Below are 6,293 nucleotides of genomic sequence, written 5' to 3' on the forward strand. Positions count from 1 at the left end.
CCCCACCCCCTGCAATAATACATATAAATCCCTTCCCACCACCCATAGTATCCATAAATCACATCCTATCCTGTCCTATCGGGTTGCAATGAGTCAGACTTGAGTCGACAGCAGTGAATTTGGCTTTCTGGAGGGGGTACATAGTAAGTGGCCATCGGCCACTGCCCCAGGCACTAAATAGTGAATGACAACCCCAAAGCATCCTTAGGGGTTGCTGTCACCTCTGAAGTACCTCTGAATCTTACCAGCAGGGCTTCTAGAACCACAGGTACTCGCTCTCTGCCATAAACGGATTGGGATTCATAACGACCCATTAGGACCGGGTGGAATTGCCTTTGAGGGCTTCTGAGACTGGTTCCAGGAGTAGAAAGCTCATCTTTCTCCCATGGAGCATCTGATGGTTTTGAACAGTTTACTTTATGGTTAGCAGCCCAGCACATAATCCACTAGCCACCAGAGCTCCTGGATAGGTAGATCATCTGCATAAAGACGTGCTGGTGCCCCAGTGGTTAAGTGAAAGGTTCAGGGTCGGAACCCACCAGCCACTCCACAGGAAGAACTATGTGGCAGTTGCTTCAACAGATTACAGCCTTGGAAACTCTATGAGGCAGTTCTGTTGCGTGCAGTAAGGTCACTATGCGTTGGAATGGACTTCAGTTTGCCTAATTTGGTTTGGGGGTGGTTCAGTGATGGTGCTCAAGAGTCTGTATAGCTAACAAGTTCCCCAAAACTAAACTCGCCGCCCTAGAGTCATTCTGATTCTTAGCAACCCTCTATAGGGCTTTTGAGACTGTTAATTTTTAGGGGCGCAGATAGACTCATCTTTCTCAGCAGACATGCTGGTAAGTTTGAACCTTAGACCTCAAAGTTAGCAGCCCAAAGCCCAAGGGATGCTAATGTTGATAATTTGAGGCTCACACTTTCAGAGCCATTACTCTACACAACAGTCAAAAAAATAGACTTACACATAGCAGTGATTGTGAAGATGGTGCTGGGTTGGGCAATATTACCTTCATACAGATGCTATGTGAGGAGCCCTGATGATGTGGTCGTTACTCTCTGGCATGCTAACCTCATGGCCTGCAGTTAGAAACCAGCAGCCACAAGGAGGAGGAAAGACAGGCTTTCTATGACAGAAAAAGTTAGTCTTACATTGTGAACAATTTGTAGAGGGCTGTGGAGGACTATGGGAGCCCAAAACCCATCTGCAGAGCGTTTAGTCAGCTGAAGCGGCTGGCAGAGCCCCTCTGACCACAGGCAAGGGTCCCAAACAGCTTTACTGTCGGATAGAGATCATTGCCATCTTGATTATGCTGGATCGAACTTGATACTTGGTTAGTTGAGCTCCCTCTTGACCCAACCTGAATTTATTCTAGGTACAAATATCTCTTGCTTGTTCCTTGACAAACATTTCTTCCCTGGCTTTTTAAATATTGATGGTGGTCTCTTTTTTGCTCCTGTTATTTGTATTTTTATCTTTGTATTATTATTTTATCCTTACCACTCAAAAAAAAGAGAAAGAAACGTACTGTATATATTTACACAGTCCATCTCAAGAAATAAAATCAACCATCAAAAAACAAAAGCTAAAATCTCGGAAACCTACAGGGGTCACTGTACCTTGAGCAGCAGTTCTCAACCTGTGGGTCTTGACCCCTTTGGGGGTCAAATGACCCTTCACAGGGGTCACCCGAGTCATAACAGTAGCAAAATTACAGTTATGAAGTAGCAACGAACATAATTTTATGATTGGGGGGTCACCCACAACATGAAGACCTATATTAAAGGGTTGTGGCATTAGGAAGTTTGGAACCACTAGAGGATCACTGTGAGGAGGAATTGCCTCAATGGGGTGAGTGTGTTTCGTTTTGGAAGGTTGCCGTGAGTCTGATCCTATTCACAGTACCCACAGCAACTCTACACACAAACATACAAAGCCTTATCCCCAACCTTCCTTAAGAAAGTATTCTAAAAATGTCCAATAAAAATAACCCTTTACAAAGGAATACCTTGTCCCCACTCACCTCCCCCCTCAAAGAATACACACAAACCCAGCCTGTCTTATTTATTCTTTACTTAAGGACTCCATGCAGCAGGAGGGGGCATTACTTATTCCTTCCTCTATCTTGAATGTAAGGAACCCTGGTAGCCTACTGGGTTACGAGTTCAGCTGCTAACTGCAAGGTCAGCAGTTTGAACCCACTGGCACCTCTGCTAGAGAAAGATGAGGCTACTTGCTCCCATCAAGATTTACAGCCTCAGAAACCCAAAGGGGCTGTTCTACTGTGCTCTACGGGGTCATTATAAGCTGGAATAGCCTCAATGGCAGTGAGTTTGGGTTTTTTGAAGTGATCTTGAAAGTATTGAGAACTTAACATCTGCTCATGGCAGGGCTTGGGATAAAGACGGGAGAAGAAAAAGAAAAGAAAAAAAAATCAGTAAAATGGAGGCTGAGCATGATGGTGGGGCAAGAGGAAAGTCAAAGGAAATAGAAGAATGAACTAGAAAGCAGAGGGCATTTATAGAGGTCTAAATACAGGCATGCACATATGTAAATATATTTATATATGACAATGGGGAAATAGATCTATGTACATATATTTATAGGTTTAGTATTAAGGTAGCAGATGGACATTGGGCCTCAATGCAAGAACACTTTGTTCTATTAAACTGGTATTCCATAATGCTCACCTTCCTGACACGATTGCTGAAGACAAAGCGGATGTATAAGCAAATGTGGTGAAGAAAGATGATGGTGTCCAACTATCAAAAGATATAGCATCTGGGGTCTTAAAGGCTTGAAGATAAACAAGCGGCCAATCTAGCTGAGAAGCAACATAGCCCACATGGAGGAAGCACACCAGCCTATGTGATCACGAGGTGTCGACAAGATCAGGTATCAGGCATCAAAGACCCAGAGCAAAATATCATATCACTGTCAGTGAGGTGGGTGCAGAGCGGAGACCCAAAGCCCATCTGTAGGCAACTGGACATCCCCTTACAAAAGGGTCTCAGGAAGAAGATGAGCCAGTCAGGGTGCAATGTAGCACTAATGAAACATACAACTTTCCTCTAGTTCCTTAATATTCCTCCCCTCCACTGTCATGACCCCAATTCTACCTTACAAATCTGGCTAGACCAGAGTATGTACACGGGTACAGATAGGAACTGGAAACACAGGGAATCCATGATGGATGATCCCTTCAGGACTGATGAGAGCACCATAAAACTTCCTTGCAAGACGTTGAACTTCCTTGCAAGACATTGAACTACCTTGCAAGACGTTGAGCCACATCAAAGAAACAAACACAAGAAACTCCACTTTAAAGAAAAAATAAAATATAACATTGGGGCCCAAATCAACAGCTGCTCCAAGAAGCCACCACAAAGATGTGGGGACCCCTGCTAAGACTGGGCTGAGGCCTGACCGACGTCCAAAAGCTAGCCAAGTCACCTAAAGCATGGGGAAACCTGATAAGACTTGACTGGGACAGTGAATACGTCAAAGAGCCAACCAAGCTGCCAATTTAAACCCAGGTAGAGACACTGACTTTTTATAGAGCTAGGAACCAAGGAGACATCATCTCCTGCTCTCTCCAACTCTACCCAGGGTGAGTACACCGATGAGGCAATGCTGATTGGGACTATGGTGCTATTATGAAATGTGTGAAGAGTGCTGTTATTATGCCCTTAAGCTCATAGTTGTTTGCCCTTAGTAGTTTGAGTAATATTTTAGATTGTTTGATGTGTGTTTGCAGTGAATAAACCGAGCATTCGAAAATGTCTAAGAGCGTTAAGTAATTACTGATCGCCACGCTCATGACAAGGACCAGTGGTGAGAGTGGGGATACTGGGAGGGTGGGGGAAGGGTGGGTTGGAAAGGGGGAACCGATTACAAGGATCTACATGTAACCTCTGCCTGGGGGACAGACAACAGAAAAGTGGGTGAAGGGAGACGTTGGACAGTGTAAGATATGACAAAATAATAATTTATAAATTATCAAGGGTTCATGAGGGAAGAGGGAACGGGGAGGGAGGAGGAAAAATGAGGAGCTTAAGTGGAGAGCAATGTTTTGAGAATGATGAGGGCAATGAATGTACAAATGTGCTTTACATAATTGATGTATGTATGGATGGTGATAAGAGTTGTAAAAAAAATGATTTTTTAAAAAAAGAACTGGAAACACAGGGAATCCAGGACAGATAACCCCCTCAGGACCAATATTGAGAGTAGCCATACCAGGAGGCTAAGGGGAAGGTGGGGGGAGATATGGGGAACTGATCACAATGATCTACCTATAACCCTCTCTCAGGGGGATGGACAACAGAAAAGTGGGTGAAGGGAGACATTGGTCAGTGTAAGACATGAAAAAAATTGATAACTTATCAAGGGTTCATAAGGGAGGGTGGATGGGAAGGGATGGGAAAAATGAGAAGCTGATACCAAGGGCTCAAGTAGAAAGAAAGTGTTTTGGAGATGATGATGGCAACAAATGTGCTTAACACAATGGATGGATGGATGGATGGATGGATGGATGGATGGATGGATGGATGATGATAAGAGTAGTACGAGCCCCCAATAAAATGATTTTATAAAACCCCAAATCCCTGGGTAGGCTCTGTCTTCATGAAGCTTGCAGTCCATTGTGTAAGATGGACAGGCATCGGTCAAATTATCTCATTAAAATGACCTTTCAAGCGTGGAGCTAAGAGGCAGCGGCGCAGGTGCAAAGAAGGTACAGCGGAGATCCCAAAGGGAGTCTCATCGCGGGGTTGGAAGGAACGGAGCTGAGGGAGGAGAGTTAGCAAGGAGGGGAAGGCTTGTCTGGGTTTTGCACCCCAGGAAAACCTCCCTGGAAGCCAACAATCAGATGTCGCTCCTTCGGGCAAAAATCACGGCGAGGGTGGCAGAGCCGGGGTAGGCAATGCCAGCAAGAAATCTCTATAAATTCGGGAACGTGTACACCCGTCGGGCTGAGTCTCTGCGATCAACCTTGAGGACCACTGGCCGGAGCCCCAGCTCGCAGCGGCGGCCACCTGCCTCGGGGTCTCTGGGGGCCCAGGCCCCGAGCAGCGCCGCCCCTCCCGGCTCCGCGTCTTCCCGACCGGGGGGAAAACCCGCGGTGGAATCCGCAGCGGCGGCGCGGGTCGCTGCGCGCAGGCGCGATGGCCGCCAGGTTGGGCCGCGGAGGCTCCCCGCTCCACACCTGATGCAATCAGCCTTCCGGAAACGGGTCCGGTCGCCGCGCTCACCCAGGAAACGCTTCCGCGCCGTCCTCCGGCCGTCGCACCCCTGCCCGGGTGCCTCGCCTACCCGCTGCCCACTTTCGCCCTGGCCCGCGGGCGACGCCCGGTGCTCCCGGAGGATCCGCGGGAGGAGTCGGGAAGTGGGCGCCCCGGGGCACAGAATTCCTGGATGCCCGAGTAGTGACGTGGGGCCCGCCGCGGTGTCTCGGAGGCGGCAAGAGGAAATTCCCTTCGTGATGTATTTCCAGAGAAGATGGGGTCGGAGAGGCTGGGCCTTTACCCTTCCCTTCCTTCCTTCCTTTTTCTGCCCTCCGACACACATTTCTTTCTCCCAGAAAGGAACGTTTATCATAGCAGTTTTCAAGGGGCAGGCCCAGTGGACAGGGCTTCCTTTGCTACAGAAAGCCTTCCCCCTGCGCACTCATTTTATAAATAAGTAATTGGTTTTTCGCTCTCCCATCATTTAAGGTTACAAAGAAACTCCTTTCTCATTTTACCACCTCATGCAATGTTGATAACTGTTTTAAGTGAGGGCCCCCCCCCCCATGCTGACTCACCCATGAATTGTTTTCCAAGGAAATGAAAAATTTCAAGAATATTCCAGGAGCATGTTTTTTAAAACATGGAAAATAACTGAACAGTAGGTAAAATTGCCTCTGTCGGTTCCTGAAGGCCAAAGGCCCTGCTGAAAAGAAACAAGAAGGCAGGGCCAAGGGGTGGTTGCTGGAAAGAGACACTTAGAATTCGTTTTAGCATAAAATCCAGGTCGACTTGCAGATTTTCCGGATGGGGTTTGATTTCTCTGTGACCCAAAATCCCAAACTCACTCCCACGGAGCCAGTGCTGCCTCATAGTGACCCCCTTTGTGGGTTTCCTAGGCCAAAGCTGTCTTTCTCCCAAGAAGCTGCTTATAGTTTCAAACTGCCAACCATGCCCGTTGCAGCCCTAAACCAACCACCAGACCATCAGGGTACCCTGTAGCCCCAGGAGAGAAAGCCTTGCCCTTAGGGCCAAATGAGTGGCAGACCTTTCACTTCAACCCAGCT

Source organism: Echinops telfairi, unplaced genomic scaffold (assembly GCF_000313985.2).
Source record: "Echinops telfairi isolate 266 unplaced genomic scaffold, ASM31398v2 ScPeMD7_7468;HRSCAF=8506_0, whole genome shotgun sequence".
Classification (NCBI taxonomy): domain Eukaryota; kingdom Metazoa; phylum Chordata; class Mammalia; order Afrosoricida; family Tenrecidae; genus Echinops; species Echinops telfairi.